Source organism: Triturus cristatus, chromosome 11, assembly GCF_964204655.1.
Source record: "Triturus cristatus chromosome 11, aTriCri1.1, whole genome shotgun sequence".
Taxonomy (NCBI): domain Eukaryota; kingdom Metazoa; phylum Chordata; class Amphibia; order Caudata; family Salamandridae; genus Triturus; species Triturus cristatus.
In genome coordinates, this window is record NC_140594.1 from 743,694,156 (window position 1) to 743,718,652 (window position 24,497).

Consider the following 24,497-nt stretch of genomic DNA (forward strand, 5'->3'; position numbering starts at 1 on the left):
CTTCGATGTGGGCCTTGGGAGTGAATTTTCCATGGGCCAGAAGGCACTGACACAGTCCTATTTGCTTGACCAAGGTGTGGTAGGTGCAGTACAGTAGTCAGAGGGGACACTCTTGCCAGGTCCAGGGGTCAGCAGGGCTGTCCTCCTTTGGTCCTCTAACCAGTTTCGTTGTGATCTGAGGTTCAGGGTGCTAGGGGTGCCATATTTATGCCCAAAAAGTGCCCTGGGGGATGATGCAGTTACTATCTAATTGGCTAACCAGATCCTGCCCTGTGACGACTTTCGGCTATGTGTGGCATCTAGCAATCCCAGAGTGCTCTATTCTGCCCACTCCGAAGAAGTCTGAACCCTTCCTTGGATGTTTAGAGCTTGGTAGGCCACACTAGAGGTGTGACTACCTGTGCGATACACGCCAACAGGAAAACCGGTTCAGCAACTGGTGTCCTCTTTGTTCCTGTCGCCAGTCTGTCTACCTGAACAAAGACAGAAGGGATGTGTGCGCGTGATGAAAATAGACATCCTCGACATCACTGATGTTTACTTGGTTATCTAAAGGACTTAAGTTAGGCTGACATAACTCTTGGAAATTTATTGGAAATGTCCCAACTATAGAGACTTTATGAACTATGTGTTTGGACCAGGCTTATCTATAGAATGATCATTATTGTTTTATGCTTTTTTTTGTCTGCATTTTTCGCACCATCCTTTGAACTGTATGAGCATTTTCTGCACTTATCAAGGAGCACCCCAGCAGAAACCATTGTATAATTGATTGGGGCAATGCTCTCAAACTAATATTGATTCTGATTTAACGTTTGTGTGCTTTTGCAATAGGTGTTCTCATTACCTTCGGTTCATACATATTAAGTGATTCCGATTCAAGCCATTTTATATGAGACCACATTTAGAGCCTAAGTTCTGAGGGGCACGGGGTAACCCCTTTATAGATAGAGCCTACCTGAACAAAAGGGCAACCATCCACAATTGTGATCACCATTTGCCCACCAAAAGCAGCATCCCCTTTGAAGTTATCCTTTTGGGCTGACACCCTGTTTGGATTCCTGCAAGGTGAAGGTGACACCTCTCTCTGTGGCAGGCCTTTATTGTTCGTACAAACTAATTTCCAGGAGGGCAGAAGGCTGTCTGGTGGCCAGCAACTAGGAAATACCACTGTATAAATTGGGCACCAGAGTGGCTACTTTCTAAATGTTGCCTTTCCTTAAAAGTGATATTAAATTTGACTTGGGTATCAAGTTGGCTAAAATGCCGTTATTAATTTGATACATTGAGTTAACCATTTTAGTAGTCCACTCAGAAGTTAGCCCGACTAAGAGGTCAGCTGGTAACTCTGTTGTAGCCAATGGTGCTGCTAACCTTTCTACTGCAAAACGACAATTTGGAAGTTTTGCTGTTAAGACATATTTAAGTGCATGTCCTACTTGATAATCTACAGCTCCCTGCCTTACGGCTCAATAGGCCATCCATAGTGGAGTTGTGTAAATAATATATGTTAAGGTAAGTTGGGGCTTTACCTTTTGGTTTAAATGGCAGTCGAACCAGCAGTTTTATAACTCCTCTTCCAGGCTGCAGTGGCAGGCTGGGAGCCATTTTTTACTTTGTCATACAGAGGGTGGCACAATCAGTGATGCAAAATTGGGTGAACACTGACTTGCATGCCGAGGGTTAATCTTGGTACCATATACTAAGGACTTATGAGTCAGTCAGCTTATTCCAGTTAGGGGTAGCCTGTTCAGCACCCATGTAATGGATTAAAAAACTGGCACTGGTTAGCAGGCCCCAGTGCACTCTGAGTGGAAAATCCAGTAGTAGGAGGGACATGCAAAAGGTATGTTTCCTCACACTTGAGATAACTAACTGGTGGATGTCAGTGGTTTTGTACATTTAAAATGGTATGTTTAAAGCAACATTTTCACCTAACTATAGTGTCACGTTAACCTTTTTTTTTTTTTTTTCTTTTTTCAATTAATTTCTTGAGGTTTGTTTTAACATAAAGTGATACTTTATTACCATACTGAAAGCCAACACTCTGCAGTGCATGGCTTCGGCTGCGCAAGGCGGTTGTTAGTCACAGGGCCTAGCATCCAACATCCCTGCCGGCAGCCATCCCCATGCTTCCCATGGCCTTTGGCTGTGCCCTATGTGGGATTCACTGCAGGGCCTAACCTGTGGCCAGACCTAGTATCCAACCACTTCTAAGGAGGCAACGCCACGTACTGCACAGCCTTCTGGTATGCGTAGGTCCTGGCTGCACCCAGGTATTCTTAATGACCTTGCCAAAGAATCACAGCAGCAAATTATAACAGACATTGGCAAAACCAATAGGTCTCTTCTATGCAAGCCAATGTGTTTTAACCATGTTGTACACCAGTGTGACTTCTGTTCAGCATGAATAAGTTTGTGGAGTGTCGTAGAATGGAATGGCACAGTGTCGTGTATTGGAGTGGCGGAGAGTGGAGTCGTATTGCCTGGCGTACAGTAGAGTTGGCTGGTGTAGAGTGCATTTGCATAGAGTATTGCAGAGTAAAGTGGTGTAGAATGCAGCAGCATAGAATTTAGCGATGTACAATGCAGTGGTGTAGATTAGAGTGCAGTGGGGCAGAGTGCAGTGGGGCAGAGTGGTGCAGAGTATAGTGCCGTAGAGTGGAGTGATGCAGAGTAAAGTGAAGCGGCATACAGTGCATTGGCAAAGAAAGCAGTAGTGCAGAGTTGAGTGGCGTAGAGTTCAGTGGCTTAGAGTGCAGTGTTGCAAGAGTAGAGTGGCGCAGAATAGAGTGGCGTGGTGTGAACTGGCATAGAGTGCATTGATGTAGTGTTGAGTATAGTGGTGCTAATTGCAGCAGCATACAATGCAGTGTTGTAGAATGCAGTGGTGTAGATTAGAGTGGTGCATAGAGTGCAATGGTGTAGAGTGTAGTGGTAGTGCAGAGTGGAGTAGCGTAGATTGGGTTGCAGTGGTGGAGAGTGGAATGTACTGCAGAGTGTGGTGGCTTAGAGTGCAGTAGTGCAGAGCAGAGTGGTATACAGTTCAGAGCCAGAGCGTGCAGAGTAGAGTGTTGTAAAGTATAGTGGTGAAGAGTGACCTTGTGTGCAGTGATGTAGAATGCAGTGGCATAGAGTGCATTTTGTGTAGAGTAGATTAGAGTGGCGTGGAGTGGTACAGTGAGGAGTGTATTGGCGTAGAGTGCAGTGTCATAGAATGAAACATTACAGAGTGCCATTGAGTAGAGTTGTGCAGTGGTGTAGAATGGTACAGAGTAGAGAGGTGTAGAGGGAAGTGGCTTTGAGTGCAGTGGCGTAAAATTGAGTAGAGCACAGTGAAGCAGAGTGCAATGGCGTGGTGTGAAGTGGTGCAGATTACAATGGACTGGTGTAGAGTGGACTATTCATGGTATGGCAGCACACTTTCATTGGAGACCACACATCTTCAATTGAAATCACTATTACATTAGCACAGACACAGTTTCACTGATAAAAGGATACAGCGCATAAACGATAATGCATGGAAATGTTAGCACCTGTATTAAATCTTTTTTTAATAATTTTCCAATATTTGTTTAGACCACACTTCAGAATTACCAAACACTGTGCTTCATTTGGGCTTGTCTAATTCTGAAATATCTGCACAGTTCATTTATAGACCTCTAAATTTTATTGTGTGCTAGAAAAAAGATAACATTGTACAGCCTTGCCCAAGCACTCCCCAGAGCCAGCACGATTGTCACACAAATTCTCTCACTGAAATCTGGGAAGGAAAAACAAATGTCAAACTCCCTGGAAGAGTGTCTGACATTTGACCTCCGTCTTTGAATGCACAGCAAATGTGACCAGATAAGAACAAGATTTAAGGCCTGTTTATATCGAGCTCTGGTGGATGAATACAATAAATGGGGTTTGGGCAAAGGAAGTGACAAACTTGAGCTGAACAGCCTAAAACAAATGGGGACAACAAGTAGAAAGCAAGCAAATGTGAGTTACAAACCAAAAAGCCAATGGTAAGCAATAGGCAGAATGCATTCCCAGGGAAGGTTTCTGAATGCCATCAAGATATCATTAGACAACCAGACAGCTGCTTTGTATGGTAGGCTTCAACTTAAAAGGTGACCCTATTATCATTTTTCTCCAGAAATGGCCAATATTGTTAATATTAGTGTACATTTCAGTAATTCACATAATGCAGTGCTAATAATAGTGATCATTATAAAAAAACTTTAATAAACCTATATCAAAAAAAGTTAATGACTGAGTTTTTCTTTTAACATAGTTTTATTATTGCAATTTGTGGGCTTAAAAATTAAAAACAAATATATATAAAAACAACTAGAGGGCTTTGCACTCCAGCTGGAGAAGAGAAAGTTCCAGCTAGGAGCGATTTATATAAAAAAAAAGAATAAATATATATACTCTCTCCTGCGGTCATGATTTTAAAGACCATGTAGATTTGCTGGTTTGGGAGGGGGGCACAAAAGGGAGGGGGCTGGGGTCCGCTTCACTCTGCAGCAACCCCCGATACATGGCGGTTCCCCTCCCTATTCTAATAGCACCACCAAGCTTAGAAAATGAATAAACAAAAAAGCCCTTGCAGAGCTCTATGCTGTAGCAGTGAGTAATTACTGAGTAGCTCCTATCGTATTTTTTATTCACTTGGAGTCCTGGTGCCCACCCAGAAAACCCTTTTTAAAAAAAAAAAAAAAAAAAAACATTGAGGAAGCGATGCGCAGGCCCACGCCCTGAACATTTACAGCCCGGGGATCCTATCCTCATGGGCCTATTTTAAAAATGAAGGGGAGGGGAATGAGTCTCCTTGGGCCCTGGCGACCACCTCCCTGGGGCCAGAAGTGGGTGCCCCAGTGCTCACCCAAGACACCCACAAGCTACTAGTTAAGGGCTGTGAGAGGAGCATCATGGCCCAAACGGCCCTGCCGGTTCACCACATGCACCCATCCTTGTTGCATTGTAAATCTGCTTTATTCCTGCCCGGAGGGAGCAACTATTTCTGCTTGCTCCCTTTGTGCTAGAGGGAGCAGCGTTTCCCTCAACACAAGAGTGTGAGCAGGGAAACAGAAGTCTGCTGCCACTCGGTGGGGGCTTCAAAGCTCCCCCTGGGTGGGAAAAGACTAGTTACTCTGCCCGTGTTCCTGCAGCCATGAAAACCACCTGTGTCCCTCCTCTGGACACAGTGTTTGAGCTGGCCCCAGTGAATTTGAACGTGGTTATATCACTTGATAATATTTTGCCTGCATTATTAATAACAAGGCAAAAATATTAAGTGGTTATTGTTTACCTGGATGTCACTAAAACTTCAACCTCTATAATGAATAAAATATTATTGCTATTCTAAGCACCTTTTACTGAATTTCAACAGTGTTTTTGATGCACCCAAGTGTTGAAGAATTATTTTGAAAGTGAATTTTTTTTCGTGAAATTTAATTCCATTCAGTGTGCTAAATGTCACCTGGACTAAAAGCCAGCTGTCTATTAAAGCGCTGCATAATAACTTTGTCACACTATTGGTGTGCATCTTGAAGTGCATCCTACTGTTTGACAGACCTCGTCTGCAAGTTTGAATAAACTTACTCAACAGCACCTTTAGTGGAACACTTTTATACAGAGTAACCACACCGAGGGCGACGTTTTGTGGGTAGTTATTTCCATAATCAACCTACCAAGCAGAGGTACGACGAAAAGAAGAGCTGAAGTTGATTTTGCGACTTGACAGTCTGACATTAGAACTTGTTTACAATTTCAAATTCACTTGTATGTTGCCTAATATTATGGTGCAAATCTAACCGCTCTTGTCAACTCTTCTGCTGCGCCTGTGGCACTGTTATGCATTCTTTTAGAACAATACGTTTCGGAGAAAAGCATTTCCATGAAAATACTTTAATTAAAGGAACATTATTTGAAAGGAATAGTGGCGAAAGACTGTAGAGAATGAGACTGTTAAACTGTGGAGGAGAGCAGCAACATATCTGATTGGAGCTATAACCATACTCTCACAAGGCCTAAATAGTCTTACCCTTGAAGGTAAACTGGTTCCTGTGAGGAACCCCTGACTCTCCTTTCCTGTCTTGGCACAAACAAGAAGGCCTTGAACAGTGATACTGTAAGTGGTATATTTGCATGATTAAGACAAAACAGCAAAACGGTAAGAAAACAACAAGCTTAAAAAGTCCAAAACAAGTTAGTTAAAGACCTAAAAATGTACCCAGTTAAAATGCACTAACAATTTAGAAAATCGGACGTAGAGCCCAAAATCTCAAGAAGAAACACTGTCCCAGAAACTAACAGCTAGAAGCGCTCCTGGTAAGAAGATCTCTAAAAAGAGCTTGGTATTGCCTGAGGGAATCTCTGCTACCTCCCAATCATAAACAGGGTAGTGAAAAACTAGTGTGTTGCTATGTTCTCCCTAATCTCGGAGTAATTTTTTTTTTATTCTTAAACACTGGAATGCCCTGACAGCAGGTGACCTTATACTTTAGAGTCCCATCTTTGCATTTCACAAAGGAAAACAACTCAAAGACCGTTTAGACCATGCAGCCTTGCTGCAACACACTCCTAAATTCACTATCCATGAACTCTGGGGATTACCCCCACATATCTGGCATTTCAAATGTGGTCAGTGCAGTGTCTGCCCAAATGCTTGGCTTCCACATTAAAACTTCCCTCCACTTGAGAAGAATTGCAAGGCGCGTCCACTATAATTGCTTTCGAAAATAGACCATCCTTCTGAAGGCAGACTCGGAACTGCCATACAAGTGCAGGTCCTCTCGCACTTTGATGAAGGCAAGGCCCTGCTCACAAGAACGCCTAAATCCTACTTCGCCTCCCTAACTGCATCTGTCCTGATGTAGTGCCAGAGGTTCAACCGCATTTCACCTTCCTTTAAAGCACTCTGGTGGCTCCCACTGCCAGCCCCAATTACATTAATGAGGAGCTACATAAATTACAAAGTAATCCTCAAGAAGACCCCCCCCCCCCCCCCCCGCCCCTTCAAGATTATCTCTGGTGGAGGACGCAGCTCCTGAAGAAGCAATTTTGCAATATTAACAGCATCTCACCATATTATAAAATCTCCCCCCCCTTCCACTGACCACCTTTTTCTCTCCATAACTGGCAACAGTCCTTTTATGCTTACAACCCCACTGTGTTTTGATGGGTCCCTATTTTGTAGTGCCTCCCTAATGCAGAGCAATATGGGTGCAGCAGCACCAACAAATAAATTTGAGCTTGCCAAAAGAGATTGAGCAATAATGGCTCCCTTTAAACATTCTCAGCTGCAGCCTATGGTCTGTTTACAGTGAGCAAAAGTTAAGTGTAATTAAACCAGGTTGAAACTGTCTTTTGCAAAACATGTTTTTATGCTTTTATGAAGCATATACATCTTTAGATGTGTTTGTCTGAAAATTGATGGCATTTATTAACTTGGAGTTTGGGGACACCTGCTGGGATTGAGGAGATGTTCAAACTAAAATGCATATGATGAACGTCTTTTAATCTTCACATTTGGAAAAAGCATATGCTAGCATCCTTTTTAAAGCTTTAAAAATGTCTAATCACCATTGCCTTAGTGCTGGAGTGCGATGGAAACGCATTTTTTGGTTTAAGTGAACAAAAGTACATTTGGGATTCATTTATTTTACTCGATGTGAGAGCATGGCACCACGCGGTTGTTGCTTTTTAGGTTGAGCCTAGAGGCAGCGTGCATGTGCTGCTCTGTGAGGCATGCTGTAATCCTTCTGGGAAGTTTGAAGACACCCACCACACACAGCTTTTGATTGGCTGCTTGGTCCGTCTTTATAAATTCCATACTTTTTGTTGGGGAATAGAGTACTGTTCCGCCTTGTGGTGGTTTTGTTCCTGCCCTGGCGACCGCCCCTGCTACATAAATCCTTTTGATATGGGCCTATCTTTTGTGTTTTACTTTGTTCTCGCCCCCTCCCTTTGTCTGTGCTCACCATGCTCCTGCCCCCCTCCCGTTCATGTTGTCTTTCTCCCCCCCCACACCCCGACGTACTTTCACTTGTACTTTTGCTGCGGGTCTCCCCACAGCGTTGTCGTTCATAGCCCAGAAAGGGCCAGGCGTAAGCAGGTTATCCTACTCTGAGGTGGCACAGAGTCTGCTGCTCTCAACCTCTCCCCTTCACTTGTGGCGCCCCATGAGGTCGACTCTTTTCCCCCGCACCCACCATGGTATGCCACGGATTGTTTATCTATGGCGAGCCGTGCGCTGCCCCCCCCACCTGCCATCCCCTCCCCCGCATGCCACTGTTCTTTCTATGGCAGCTAGTAGTGCTTTAAACGGGACATTACCAGCACTTTTCATAAGTAGTGTTACGTTTTGTATTTGTCGCACTTGTTTTAAGATGCATGCGAGGTGGCAAATTTTTCATGGGTTCTTAGTAGCTTACTTACGCATTTATGCTTACTGTAGGATTTTGCAGTTCAAAGCGGTGAACGGTTTTAATTTGTCTGCTCCGCGGTTTCTGTGCTGCTTGTCTTCATCGTCTGACAATTATGCTGTGTTATGCACATGTGGTACAGTTTAGCTAAGGTGGTCTTTTGGTACTGTGAGGTAGGTTGTGTGGAGTGTTACAGTTACATAGTTATGATTCCATGTTGCACATATGAAATTGTTGCAACGTCTGACTAAAATGGTTGACCGACTCTGCAAGACATGGTCACATTGTGGTAAATATTTCATTACCGGTACTATTTTTATGCGGTAAAGTCTATTAAGAATAACTCAGTAAATATAAGAGGCAGAATCCGTGGTATTAGAGGTTTTAAAAGGCTTTATTCCTATACAAAGGAATACAATTCGAATTGTAGGCTTTCTATTCCATCACCACGAAAGTTCAGGAAGGAAGGGCATACATTATTGACAGATAGGCAGTTTTATAGAAAATACATTACAGTGAAACAGATGCAAGAGGCGTAACAGCTGATAGTACAGATAAAAGGTGCATACGTAACTAATAGAGGCGGATGTATGGGCGTAATTTAATAAACGTCATCATACATGATGTCACAAGTGGGTGGATCCATAAGAGAATCTTGCAATGTCAGCAGAAATATTTGACAGAGATGCGCGCGCAGCCGCATGACGTGTGATTGACGTGCAACTAGAGGGTGAAGGGGACTTGACATTTAGCTCTACATGTGGAGACAGAAGTCTGGGGGTCATGTCAACCTAATCCCAAATCATATCTAATATCCTATGTTTAAAGAACTGTGTTATCCAAAAGGAGAGGTCTCTAGGATAGAATCTATTCTATACTGACTGTTAGTGCGTGTCCAAGCGTCTAAGTGTCTACACTAGATGCGAGGGGGTAGGAATATTCCATGGTAACGGGGCTATGAATTACTTGCATGAGGACAGCGAGGCCTGGCCCTTTGCACGGTAGCTGGAGGAATGTTTACCTAAACTACTAGACAGGAATGCATCGGATGAGGAGCGGAGTAGATAATCTTGAAGGTGAAATACAGTTTTTTTGGCAGGCGACAGGCTGGATCAGGCACCGTTAGCCGCGCAGGGAGTAGGACAAAGTTCATGGATACAGATGCAGGCTCAGACTGGAGCTTTCAGAGGCAGAAGGCAAGAAAAGGCTTGATGACAGAATTCCGGGCCTACTCGCCTGAATCTGTAAAATGTGGAAAGTGAACCACATAAAGTCGGTGGCCTTTCATACTTAGGAATGGAATATCTGACCCATTCATGGCGGATCTGAAAGAGGACATGTTGATGGTGGACGCACATATATTTGCGTCTTCAAAGCTGGAGCAGGAGGGAACATACATGTACTTATAGCAGGCACATGGAGCCGTTGGGGTCTACGATAGGGGACATAACTGATCACAAAATTCATATTTCCTCAACATGAGGAGACAGATGAGCTGTTCGCATTGCTTTTGTGATCTATACGGGTTTGGCCCCTGTTGTGTGTGCAATACATTTCTCTTGGAATGTAATGATGCTGAACAGTCTGTGAAAAGCACTGCCAAAGCCAAAAGGCGAGACCTATTGGCTCTGCCAATGCTTATATCTCCTTTCAGTGTTGTTAGTGACACACTTGTAGACCCACAAATGAGTTTATTTAAGGCACAATGGTCAAGTTAACTGCGGAGTTATGCTATATTACCAGATTCCTAACACAGGTTTGTTGGTCTCTGAAGTTGTCTGGGGTCTGGACAGCAGGAGTATGAACATATGAATCCAGGAAGCCATGCTGTGCAATCTGCTATTAATTCGAAGTCTGCTGTTGATGGTCCAATAGGGACTACGTACAGTACTAAAACATTTCTGCTATTCATAAAGAGCTCTGATTAAGCGTAGTCATTGTCGAGAGCAGAGCTCTGAGTTAATCTAGGTCATGGGCACTTACATAAATTTTTGTTGGGGATCTAAAAGTACAGTCTTGGGTGTGCCCAAGGGCTCTGTCTGTGCTGTGGCATCCCCAAGAAGACGCGGTATGGTGGGGGGGGGGGATTATGAGGACAGAAAGGGGAACCTACCTTTTCAAATATTTGCACATTTAGCAGTGCCCCTCATGCGATATTCATGATTCTTGGAATGCCATATGGCAGTTTTTAGAGATCTGGGTAATTTTCATCGAATCTGGGTATTATCAGCACTGGAGCTGTTGATGGAACTGTGTTTTAGTAAGACTAAAGCTGTAGCATTTTTTAACAGAGCAGTAGCACATTATACTATTACTATGAAGAATATGGCCTTTTTATGTGGGCCTATGTAGGAAACATGAGCCCTATTGACAAAGTCATTAAATACTAAAACTAATATGGCAGTCTTATTTAAATACTATAACACAAACCTACCACACTCTCAAAAAAGGGCTGTATTATGATCCTCCAGCACTGTGAGTTGGTCCATTAGGGAGAAACACCATTCCACCTAAATGTTTTTCCTAAGGAGGATCAAGGCTCCTCCCCATGGTTCTCAAAGGTCCATAGGGTGGCCTCCCCTGGAGCTCTTTACAACGAGAATTATATGCCTCCCTGTTGGTGAGGTGTATGGAATGTAGTAGTAAATGTGTGAGGTTAGCTGGATTCAGTGACATTTTCATTAATACCTCCCCATTGCGTGATTAAATGCACTGTACTAGAGAATCTGACAGTACGTATCTTCAGTTCATTGTCTTGCCTTTTTCTGCTCTTAACTGCTGTGGCCCTAACTGGTACGGGGAATTTATCAGGACCCGGTTCCCTCCTTTCATCCATCACTTCTTTGGGTGTCAGTGTCCTATAATGTCTTATAGCGTATGAAGGAAGATCGAAAACGTATAGCCTTGCATCTTGCCTGTATTGCGGAAGGATATGATCATCTAACCAGAAGTGACTAGTAATTGAGTTGCCTGGTTGTCACTGGCGTCTAAAGGTACCGCCGAATTATGGGCATTCTGTGGGTTTGACAGCCATTGGTTCACTGCATACTCTCTATTAAATGCCAGCTCTGGCAAGTATCACGCTTCAGGCGTGATGGTAACGCATTTCAGTGCGGTGGTCCACATTACCGCACTGAAATGCGAAGTCACGCATAGCAGGCACAGCGCCTGCCTTGCTGTCAAGCTGCAGTAGTGCTGGTAATGCTCACTAGAATATAAGAATGGCAGCACGCTGCTCCAGACAGGCTTGGCGGCTGGGTAGTTGCTGCTAATTCACTTGTTGCCACATTGTATAGATAAAAGGAGACGATATCCAGAGCGGCGGAGCAGCATTCATTCTGATGTCAGGAGGCAGTGTCCAATAGGTACGTGCTGTAGGACGTCACTTTTGTGGGAAGCCTGCTTGGCTAAGAGTGCGCAAATCATGGCAGCACCACGCGCGTGTGGTAAATTAATGACCCCGCGACCGCCGGGCTCAGGCCAACGGGCCCTGGTGGCCGCTGGAGCCCACAATGTGCAGCTTAGCTATTCCTGCTGCTGAGGCGCCTAAATGAGGGAGTCTAAGCCCGGGCGACCGACGCACGGTTGCCGAGGGAGTGACAGGCCAGGACCTTAAGGATGCAGGCGGCTGGCCTGTAAACCCAAATTGCCATGGCTCTCAAGTGTCAGACAGTGTGTGCCAGAGTTTTTAAATGTTAATCAGCAAAACATTTACTTTTTTAAGTGCGTAGGCTAGCGCAAGATCATCATCATCATCATCATCAGCTGCTGCCTGCCAGTCGGTGTAGTTCTGCCCTGGTTACTGAGGCTTTCGGCAGGCGGCCGCGACTTTTGAGTGTGTGCCTCAGCTGTCTGTCAGGTTGTCTTGGCCAAATTCAATGCTGGGTATGTGCTGTCTGCAGCCTTTAAGTTGCATCATGGACGATCGGGAGTTCGCACTGAGCATATTGCTGCCCTTTCACCTCCAAGGTAAAGTCATGTCCACCTATAATGTTTTGCATTGTATTTCTACTAACGGGAGGTACCATTTAAAAATGGAAATATTAGTAGCTTGTGAATTGCGACCTAAAATTACCTTTTTTAACAAAAAAAGTGCAAAATATCGAATTGTGAAAGATCTAACAGATCTATCCTGTCACTGCAAACGGCCACAAAAACTCCGTAGTTTGCCAGCCAGTCCCCTTTTTCTCATTCTCCCCCACCCCATGCTATCAGGGGTTACAACTTGTAACTTACAAGAATCCAAACTTTCCCACCAAACCCACTCTCTTCACTTCCCTCTCCACGCCATGGATGTTCTGCCGTGAGCTAGGGGTTCTGCTAAATCAGAATGATGACAGCACTCATTCATATAACTCTGCTCTCCCCTTCTTAGACTACCTGGTCTTTCTTTTTATGTCTTGTGCTTAGATATCTCGTTGGCTGTAATTTCTTATACTTATGTTTCCCCTTATTCAGTGCATGATTTTGCTCACAAGAATGTGTCACTCAGTCATTCAAATGCCACTCATAACTACACTGAAAATATGATAATGTGACACATCGCAATTTGAAACCTTGGTAGCTATGAAATGCCATCGAGTATTAATTGTCAGTTGAGATTCAAGATTTGATTATATATTTATGATCAAGGTGGAATTTCCCCTTACTATTCTGAGGCCTGTTTCTTTAACCAGGCAACCCGTGGGCATGATCCAGGCTCTATATTCTAAGCTGCATTGCTGCACAAAAAGTTTTGCTGGATAAATAAATAAGTGCCAATGATCGCCTCTTCCTAACTCCCTCCCTTTTCTGTACGTTCAGACTATTCTTTAACTTCGCTATTACATTTTGGTTTTATTGTCCTGTTCCTTTTCAAATGTCTTGGCTTTGCTATATAAAGGTTTACATTAAAGAAATATTCTGAGGAGAATTTTCCTCCGCAAAGAACTATTGTGGGAAAATTTTAATTTTCGTAATACAGTAACGTTCGTTAAGGTACTTTAAAGCCCCAGCTCAGTTTTTTTAATAATGTTTGTTTTGCTCATTGCATTTGTGATGAGTGTTAGTAAAGCTGGGGCTCAGGGTTGTTTCAGGCTGACAGGTTTAGCTGTTAGACAAATATTTCTGTAATGAATCCATGGATCTGCCCGAACCCAAACCCACGCTTTTCTGTAGTTCCCGGGTACACAGTGGCTTTCTCGGACTGGGAGCGGTGTAGTACTTATACAGACTTTGGTGCTCCCCGATTGGACTGGTCTCTCTTGTTTATTGGAAATTCAGTTGTGCCTTGTCATACAATCGCAGTAGGTTCTCAAAATGGACAGACTCGAAGATCTCAAGTTTAAAGACTTACTTCAAAGTGCATGGAGCTAATTGAATAAAGCCAAATGGAAATGTAGGCCAAGTGCTAAGCCAAAGATCCAGAGAATCGTGAACTTGGAGCTCCGAAACAAAACCGACAGATTGAAGCGGTTTGATAGGATTTTAGACACAAGGTTCATGCATTCACAGCATTAGAACGTGGTTCTCACGCTTTTGACTAATAGACATCAAACCAAGAGAAGCATTTGCGACTAAATACGTTCAAGGATTTTCTCACTCTTAGACTACATGAGATTCTACGTTCGCATCGTCTACCACATGAGGACACATTGATTACATGAAATGTTATTGAGCCTGAGACTGCTGATTTCAGCCTTGAGAATTTACAATTCATTCAGAACCTTCATTAAAGCTCTTAGCTTCATCCGTGGAGCCTAATAACGCCTTATTCCAGCAGAGAATGATACAACAAAGTTAATCACGTGATGTAGTACGTCACTTTAAAGCTGTACGACAAGCACTAAATTATCCTTATTCACTTAACACAATTTATACAGTTTTCGACAGATTTTTAATCTTCAACATCATCAACTCTACCTGGACATAGCATGCAGAAGCGGGGCTTATAGATGTTTTGAACTACAAATGGATACTACATCAGCGTAGTGTTGTAATGCATTAGAAGCATTAGATTAATGTATAAATGTTCCTTTTGGATCATCTTCAGCTCAAAAGCACAATAAAGGCCTACCTGTTCTGAAAATATGACTAAGTATTTTATGTGCTCTATTAATGCCCAAATAGCATTTTGATGGGTAACTTGTTCACAATAAAACATGCCACGTTTTACGTATATAAATAGGAATATGCATCAAATTGCACTACTAGCATTGTTTAATATTTTGTTTGATTTTACAAAATGTTTTTGGGAGGTCCACACTAAGGGCCCGTTTTGGGCCTTGGCGGTCGGACCGTTGCGGCGGTCGGGAGAACGCTAGCAAGCCAGTGGCATCCCTACTGCCGCATTACGATTTTACCGCCGGACTGGTGGTGTTGCGGAAGCGGTACTGCGGCGGCGCATGTTTCAGCTCCTAGAGAACCTGCAGCACATGTTGCCACAGTGGCAACCCCACTTGAAGGTTGGTGCACTGTGCACCATGTCATGCATGGCACGCACGACAGTGCAAGCAAAGTGGGGGTCACATGTGCCCCCATGCCCACACCCCATATGCAAAATCGCCCTGGGGCTTTATATGGGGCCCCTTCCCTGCCTTTCTGCCTACCTTTTCATGGCGAGGTCCTTGCCATGAAAAGGTCGGCAGAAATGCAGGTCATGATGAGCATGGCGGTGCCCGCATTGGCACTGCTGCCATGGATCACTGCTTTCTCAACCGCAGGATCCAAGATTCTGGTGGTGGCAGCAGTCTTGCGGCAATCTGAGCTCCATGGTCATGATCAGACTGCAGAGGAGGCGTTGGAAGGACTACCATTGCGGTCGCGGTGGTCGGACTACCATTGCGGTCTCGGTAATCAGGCCCTGAATCCAGTGAGCTGGGTTTTGCTACAATTCTACATTGACTTATTCAGAACTACATGCATTTTTCAATCCCTCTAGGATTTAATACATTGAGTCCACAAGCTGGCTCCCTCCACACATATGCGATGGAACCTAACTGCACAAATAAAATCAGTAGGACCCATTACAATAGGAAGTAAAGACAGTGTGCTTTGGGTCACTTCTCCGCAGCTAATAACTGTCATGTGTTTTTGATGCTCTGCTGTTACTTATAACTGCTGTCCATCACGGTTATGGAATTTCAATAATAGTTATATTGGTGATTTGTTCTTTTGTTAGTGAGTGGCATCAAGCTGTTCTGTTTTTGACTACAAATACAATGAGAGTTGAAGTTTGTAATTGAGTGCTGAGCTCTGCTTTTTCACATATTTACTGTAACAGTTTCTGATTTGTGGCTTTTTTTTGCTTAGGAAGTGCATGCTGTTTCATGTGTTAGCCAGTCATAAATACACAATGCTTAGCTGCGAATTGATGTGGTGTGTGTGTATATATAGATCACTTGTTTTACTTTCCTATCATGTAAAGACTAGCATGCATCTAGGCTTTCTTAAAGTTACAGCAAAATATACAGACTCTCTCCCCCCCCACCTCCCAAATGAATCTACTATGCAATAGTTTGCTGAGCATGTTTTTATTCATCGCTTCTAAAACAAACTTCATCTCAATTCTTTTCAGAACACTCTTCCTTGAAGGCTCAGTTTAACTCCAATAATGACATCTAATCAGAAAAGCAATCCTTAAAAAAAAAAAAAAAAAAAAAAAAAAAAAAGAAAAAAAAAAATTTATGGTAAAGCATATAGACAGTTTATCAATAAACCTTTCTTTTCGTCCTATACATGTTTTGACTTTTTAATTGTGTAGTGCGAATTGTAAACAACCTGCATAAACATTGTGCAATGTCCGATTAAATAAAAACACTCTGCTATTAACATATAAACATGCTTTATAGAAGTGTTTTTACTGCCCCTTAACATTGTGCTATGCTTTTTAAGCAAATCTAGAAAATTCTATATTAGAGCAAACTGCAGTATCTGGGCAAAAATGTTGTGTCCTGATGTTTACAATAGGAAGCGTTCAATCTAAAAGCGGGTCCTCATAAAGGAGCATGCACGTGAACACGCGGTTAAAAAGTACGTAATCGCTGTATCAAATGCTTATCACCTAAATATCTGCCGACCGTGGTTTAAACAAGGTGTATTTTTCCTGTGGTAGCTGCTTACGATAATATTGACACAACTATTACTAACGAACTACACCTGCTTTCTGAAGGTGACATTCTTCTATGTAGCCCGAAAACTGACTTTTCAAAAGGTTCATTGCAACGCTTTCTTTCAGAAGACAAAAGGAACAGAATCACTGGACGTTTTGGACTCTACTCCACTGCAGCAAGAAAACCTTGCTGCCGTTCTTTATTCTGTTTGTCTAATACTCATCAGGCACTTGGGTACGTAAAGTCCTTTATTCAAAATTCGACTTTTTGAAACCTGACTTTAGGTTTCTTGCTTAAAATCGCCCAGGTGCATTCTTAGCTAAACTCCTGAAAATGTAATTTTAATAGCTCGATGATTTTGATATCCAACGCTGTGTATTAATTTGCTTTCCTGAACATGTGGCTTTGAATCCACCTCTTCATGTGACTGTATATGTCCAGGTCTTGAAAAATCCCAAAAATGTTTAAATAATTTACTCGACCTAATTATAATGCTCTTGACCCATAAACTGGTTTCAAATTATGTGATCCTGGGCAAGTATTTTAATTAAATGAGACGCCATTTTCTTCTTTATCACATATGAGAGCGCCTTCAAATACACAGGTTCAGCACGTCTGCTGTACAGAAGAAGCTTTTGTATGATTTATTAGACTAAACATTAGCTCCATATAGAAGGCAAATCTAGCCACAAAAGATACTTGACTGCAGACTTGCCTCTTAGTTCATTAAATGCATTGTCATCAGGGCTTAGCCAGGAATGTCTCAACATGTTTAAGAACTATAACTTTTAATAAATACAAATACAAAACTAAAGCATAAAGTAGCAGCCCACTGTTATTTGCAATCAGCAGATTTTACATTTAAATGGCCACAGAATTTGTCATGGACATGTAGTTTTAAAACTATATAGTATACAATGTTTGGAAATAAAGTTTCTGCAAATATTTGTCATTTGCACATCAAGTAAAGTGTTCTGATTTTGTTTTCCTACAATTTAAATCTTTGTTTACATCACACTTCTGAATTACAAAAAAAAGTTATTTCATAATTTCTGATCTACTTGTACTGTTAATTTACAAACTGTTCATATGTTTTCGAGGGAAAAAAGGACATTTTACTGCATTTTGATTCACAATTATTGTCAAATAGCTCACTTGGAAAAAAAGCATTAACTGTAAAAAGAGAAAGGGAAAGTAAACCCCATTTTCCATGAACAGCTGAGCAACAATTAGTAAAAAGACAAGCTGACATTGGACCTCTGTCCTTTAGCAACTGGCAAATGTGTCCAGATAAAACCTGATTTAAAGGCGTTTTAATTGCTCATTCACTTTTTGAAGAAACAAAACGCCTGTTTCTTCCAGCTTAAGTTTACTCACTAGGAGGGTCGAGTAAATGCTAAAAATAGCAAGACCTGCTAAAATTTCACTCGCAAGTGGATTTTTCGAGGCCTGATGTCTGCTGTTTGTGGGTTTTGGCACACATGCATCAGGGTGTTGCCTGGAGGCAATTGGGTTCCTGTAAGTGTGGTTTATTGCAGTTTAGCCAAAGCACAACATACAATGGCAATCACAACAAAGCGCCCCTACATCGAAAACCAGCCAGATGTATTAGCTTTGCTAGTGCTGGTTTAATGTCACAGTGCATTCCCAATGAAGAAGCAAGTTCCTGAAACCAGTTGACAAATGTGAGAGTTTACGCTTCCATGCATGCTGCAGCCCTACCTAGTCTGTGTCTATTCAAAAGAAAATCAAATGTGGGAATATGGGTCTGTTCAGTTGTAGGTGTTAGTAGATTATTACTATGCATTGTGTTGCACACTTTCACATTTCTTAATTCTTTTGTATTCATCTTGCAGAACCTCTCAAGTGCCAGTCGAGTAGTATGAATGTAGTATTTGTACATTAGTAGTGGGGATGTAGCAGATCTGTGACCTTTTGTCAGCACCTAATTGCACTTCAGATGAATCCCAGCTCCGCCCCTGTGCATATATATATATATATATACTGTGGTGTACAAGGGTGCCAAATACATTTTCAAGTTTACAGACTAGAGACTGCTGATAATATGTCAAGATTTTTTCAGCTCTTAAATGCAGTTGAGTGTTTGTGTCCAAAGCCAGTTTTCATTTAGTTGAAGACATAACGTCATGCTCAGACATTTGCGGAGCATTGTATTGTAATTCTGACTCGTTGTATCTGGAACTTACTAGTATTGGTTTAGTGCCGGGGTGTCTGAATTGGGTCCAAAGGAGGCGGTTTTATGCCAGATTTTCAGGAAATTAGAAACTTTGTAAAATTACTTCCCTTCCGAAATGGGAGCTTTCTCCACTCTCACTCGACTTGATTTGTTCCTCCCAGGCAAATTCCTGCAATGCATTTTTACGATTAGGTCAATTTAGGCCAATTTGACACCTCTAGGGTGTACATGAAGAGTGGTCCTGCAAATATAAATAGTATAAAGCGATACCTAGCATCAATTTCAAACATTTCTGGTTTGCTAAATGCGGCAGCACTCCGCTTTGCCACACATTAGAAGGGGCCTCACTTATGACCTCTGACTGCAAAGTGACAGTGACCTTGTCCATGGCCCTGGATCCAGAAGTGGGTTCACGTACCAACCCTGATCTGAAAGTAACATTGACCATGTCCCCTATGCTGCAATTCCCACCCAGAAGTGACTCGCCCATGTGTACATCTAAAAACCATGAGAAGGAAGTGACATAGCATGAAGAGACTGCAACATCTGGTTTCCAATGGTCCGATCAGATGTAGAAAACACATACAGCACCCCCCCCACGATCAACCTGCGCCACCATGAAATATGGAGGAAGTGACATATCAAGACCTGACCCCAGCATCTGGTCTACAAAATCTGTAGCACTCCCATCATTTAATATACTCAGGAAGTGGTGTCATAGGAAGTGAGTGGGGGCTTACAGCTTTTTTTTTTTTTTTTTTAACTAAAGGGAGATATAAAAAGGAGCTCTTGACACTGTCAAAGTCAAAACCTAGGACTGGTTTCCATACTGAGAACCTGCTCACATCATGAAAATATACAGCAGCTTCTCCAAAAATGCACCCTCTTGATTTCTTGGCATTCAAAGTTGGATTCTACCAGATGCTATCAAATCAAAGCCTTTATATTCAGCCACAGAGGATATGGTGGGGCTTTTTATTAAATGTTTTCGTATTAACTCTACTGTAACACAAACGTTATTTTGCATAAGAAAATCATGTCTATTTATGCTTAAATTGACTGCATTTTAAGATGGCTAACTTTGGTTGCTGTTGGAAGGCGGACCTCGGGGGAGTCGGAGAGACCACCCAGGGGGCCCCCCACACTGTACGAAGTAGCCGAGCGCTGCTGAGAAGCCTCCTAGGAGAGGTCCTTTTCCTACACCGTACTAGCACAGTAACACCACCACACAGGACTCGAGGATGTTTATCAAGACGAGCAATTCTTTATCAGCATTTAGGAGTTACGGATATCAATATATACAAGGGAGGGATCCGCAAGAGTCTCAAAGTCTTTGGTAGGGACGGGGTAGCGGGACAGTCTTTAGTAGCAGCTGTGTACGAGGGTACCTTAGGCCCAGTTCTTGATCCTCAAGCTGGGGGGGACTCCGGGTCTCGGAGGGGTCGAGCCGCGACGGCGTCAGCAGGGCTCTGGCGATCAGTTCGTGGAGCTGGAGCCGCGACTAGGTCAGCAGGGCTCTTAAGGTGTTTCAGTTCAGCTCGAGCCGCGACGACGTCAGCAGGGCTCTGGCGATCAGTTCGTGGAGCTGGAGCCGCGACTAGGTCAGCAGGGCTCTTAAGGTGTTTCAGTTCAGCTCGAGCCGCGACGACGTCAGCAGGGCTCTGGGGGAGGTTTCAGCGAGGTTGGGCCGCGTCAGCGTCAGCAGGGCCCCGATGTTCCGTGAGGTTCCTTGTCTCAATAAGGGGGAGCCGCGACGCAGTCAGCAGTGCTCGTGGTGTAGTGTCAAGCAAGAGTTCTTCTCCGTAGGGTCAGCCGCGATTCCATCAGCAGGGCTCTTGACTCTGGGATACAACTACTGTCCCATTGCGGGGTTGCCCCAGATGTAGGTCTGGAGCCCTTTGATGTCCGGACCCTTGCGCCTGGGGGGGCGGAGAGGCCGGGCTGGGAGAGGCCAGACGCCCAGCGGGAGAGGCGCCAGGCCCGGGGAGGCCGGAGGACGATCGCACCTAGGTGTTGAGGGACGGTGGGGGTCCCATCGAAACTCTCCTCCTCCGGGAGTGGTGAAGTGGCCATGCGGTGCCCCCTGGCCAGATCTAGGTGCCTCGATGTCGGGGCTTCGCTGGGGCCGAGGCCGGAGGGAGCCGGGCTGCGTGGGCTGGTGCGTGGAGCAAGCATGGGGGGGACCCCGAAGGGATGAGGGGTCCCTGTACGGCCTGGAAAAGGGGGCCGCTGAGGCGGGTGTAGGAAAACGGGTACAATCCAAAGGGGGCCTCGAAAGGAGGAGGGGTCCCTGGCGGCCTGAAAGGGCGGCCCGTGTAGGCCGGTGCGGGGGGACGAGCACAATCCAAGAGGGTTAAGGCCACGCCACGAGGCCGGGTCCAACAGGCGTCCCCCCCCCCCCCCCCCCCAGCCGAAGGCAGGGAGAGTCACCCATTTCCTTGGGGGTTCCCCTCGTCGAGGCGGAAGAAGCGGGACAGGCCGTCGGCGTTGGCGTGGTCATTGCCGGGCCGGTGTTCAACAGAGAAGTCCATCCCTTGCAGCGAGATGGACCATCGCAGCAGCTTGGGGTTCTCGCCCCTCATTTGCATTAGCCACCGCAAGGGCCGGTGGTCGGTCTGGACCCGGAAGTGGGTGCCGAAGAGATGGGGCCGGAGCTTTTTGAGGGCCCACACTACAGCGAAGGCCTCCCGCTCGATGGTGCTCCACCGCTGCTCCCGGGGCAGCAGCCGTCGGCTGATGAAGGCCACGGGTCTGTCGAGTCCCTCCGAATCTACCTGGGACAGGACGGCCCCAATTCCATATTCGGAGGCGTCCGTCTGCACTACGAACTCCTTGCTGTAGTCAGGGGCCAGTAGCACGGGGGCAGTGCACATCGCCGTTTTGAGAGTCTCGAAGGCCGTCTGGCAGCGGGGGGTCCAGTGTACCTTCTTGGGCTGCTTTTTTGACGTGAGCTCTGTGAGGGGGCCGACAATGCTCCCATAGTCTCTGATGAATCGCCGGTAGTACCCGGTGAGGCCCAGGAAGGCCCGGACAGCTGTCTGGGTGGTGGGGGGTTCCCACGCCTGGATGGCATCAACTTTCGGTTGGAGGGGAGCCACCTGACCGCTCCCTACTTGATGGCCCAGATAGGTCACCGATCCTTGGCCTATCTGGCATTTGCTGGCCTTGATCGTGAGCCCGGCCCTTTGGAGGGCGGCCAGGACTGCTTTGAGGTGCCCCAGGTGCTCAGCCTAGTGGCTGCTGTATACGGCAATGTCATCTAAATAAGCCGCGCTGAAAGCCTCTAGCCCGGCCAGGACCTTGTTCACTAGTCTCTGGAAGGTGGCTGGGGCGTTCTTCATGCCGAAGGGCATCACCCGAAAGTGGTAGTGCCCATCAGGGGTGGAGAAAGCGGATCTCTCTTGGGCACCGGGGGTGAGCTGGATCTGCCAGTACCCGGCGGTGAGGTCAAAAGTGCTCAGGTAGCGGGCTGCCCCTAAGCGGTCGATGAGCTCATCGGCCCGGGGAAGAGGATGGGCATCGGTCTTGGTAACAGCGTTCAGGGCCCGGTAGTCCACACAAAATCGTAGCTCCGGGGGGGTGCCTGGTGCGGCGGCCTTTGGCACCAGGACGACGGGACTGGCCCACGGGCTGTCGGAGGGCTCGATGACTCCGAGGGCCAGCATCTTCGCCACCTCAGCCTGGATGCAGGCCCGCACCCGGTCGGGTACTCTGTATGCTCTGTGTCGCACGGGGGGACTGTTCCCAGTGTCGACGTCGTGGACACACCATGGAGTCACCCCCAGAGTGAGGGAGAAGAGGGCCGCAAAGGGCTGCAACAGTTGCTAACAGTCGTGGTGCTGTTCCGGGGTCAGGGAGGAGGCGAGTTGGACGCCTTCGATGGTCCCGTCGTGGTCCGCAGGTGGTCGGGTAGGGGCTCGGAGTCGCCTTCGCCCCCGTTGTCGGTCGCTAGCAGTAGGCTTAGTTCGGTCCGGGCAAAGTGGGGTTTGAGCCGGTTAGCGTGTAGAACCCGGAGGGGGTTCCGGGGAGACTCCATGTCAATCAGGTAGGTGACAGGGCTCTTCTTTTCCACCACCTTGAAGGGCCCGGTCCATTTCTCCTGGAGGGCGCAGGGGTCAACCGGTGACATGACCCAGACTTGCTGGCCCGGCTCAAACTCGATGGTAGAGGCGTTTTGATCGTACCATCTTTTCATGTCCTCTTGGCTGGCCTCGAGGTTGGCTTCGGCCAGGGCTCGGAACCTTCGTGTCTGGTTTCGTAGGGTCAGGAGGTATCTGTAGGCGTCGGGAGGGGCATCTCGGGGCTTCGTCTCCCAGCCCTCCTTGACCAGGCTGAGGGGTCCTCGGACTGGATGCCCGTACAACAATTCGAAAGGGCTGAATCCCAGGGACTTCTGCGGGACCTCGAGATAGGCAAACAGGAGGCACGGCAGCAGGACATCCCATCTCCGCCGTAGGGGTTCTTCCAGGCCCTTGATCATGCCTCTTACGGTTCTGTTGAACCGCTCGACCAGTCCGTTCCCCTGAGGGTGGTATGGGGTGGTGAACTTGTACGTGACCCCGCACTGCTGCCACAGGGACCGCATGTATTTAGAGATGAAGTTCGTACCTCGGTCGCTCACCACCTCTCGGGGGAACCCCACTCTTGAAGATCCCCATTAAGGCCCGGCCCACTACGGGGGCTGTCACAGTTCGAAGCGGGATGGCCTCAGGCTACCTGGTTGCGTGGTCTACGAGGACCAGGATGAAGCGGTGACCCAGGGCGGTCCAGGGGCCCTACGATGTCTATTCCGACCCGTTCGAACGGGGTGTTGACTGCTGGGAAGGGCTGGAGAGGGGCTTTGACCCATCCCCCCGTCTTGCCGCTGGCTTGGCAGGTCTGGCAGGACGGGCAGTGGTTGTCCACGTCCTTCCGCATCCGGGGCCAGTAGAAGTGGGTCACCAGGCGGCTGTAGGTTTTGTCCTGCCCCAGGTGCCCGGCGAGGGGCACATCATGTGCCAGGTTAAGGAGGAACTCCCGGAATCGGAGGGGGACCACCAGCACTCGACTGGCTCCCAGTTCTGCAATCTTCTGCTCGCTGTACAGTAGTCCTTCGGCCCAATAGACCCAGTGGGTTCCGGTCTGGTCACCGTTGGCCTGCGAGGCCGCTTGCTGCCGGACTCCTTCAAGGGGCAGGTCTTCTGTTCCTGCAAGAACTGTTTTCTGGTGGGGCCCCCGTCGTGGCGCCATTGGGCAAGCTCCGAGTGTGCCGAGAGAGGCGATCTCGTCCGGGGGGGGGGGGCACCGTGGATCTGGCATCGGTGTCCGCTTCTTCCTCGCTGGAGGCAGGTGGTGGCACGGGCCCCTCGGGCTCGACGGTGTCGGCGGCCATGGACGAACGGGGGGCCTGGGCGGCCATGGACCGGGTGGTGGCGCAGGCCCATTCGGGTAGTCCTAGCATTCGGAGATGCTCTCGCCGCTCCACTTGAGCCCAGGGGGAACTCTTGCGGTCGATCTCCAGGAGGCAGTCCACCGGAGCGTCGTCGCGGACAGTCACCTTCAGCATGCCCGTCACCCCTCCCCATTCGAAGGGAATCTGGGCCATCTCGCTGTTGTCGGCCGTCCGGACGGGGATAGCACATTCGGCAGGATCTGTTCGGGGGCCACCAGGTGGCAGCGGACAGCGGTGACACTGGCTCCGGTGTCACGGAGGGCTTTGGCCCGTCGTCCATTGATAGTGACCCACTGTTGGTACTTCTGGGTGTTGCTCGGGATGGGTGTTCGGGGCACCATTTCCTGGCTGCCCAGGCA

General features: G+C 46.4%; 1 protein-coding gene across 2 annotated transcripts in view; it reads left to right on the forward strand.

Moving 5' to 3' along the window:
- SERPINE2 (serpin family E member 2) overlaps positions 1–24,497 on the forward strand; it is a 323,804-nt gene that overhangs the window by 76,778 nt on the left and 222,529 nt on the right. Inside the window, exon 2 of one of the 2 annotated variants that reach the window (XM_085634405.1) lies at positions 16,636–16,744. The exons of the other annotated variant lie outside the window; for it this stretch is intronic. The gene's annotated coding sequence lies outside the window, so the exon portion shown is untranslated. The remainder of the gene's footprint in view (positions 1–16,635; positions 16,745–24,497) is intronic. 2 annotated transcript variants of the gene reach the window in all.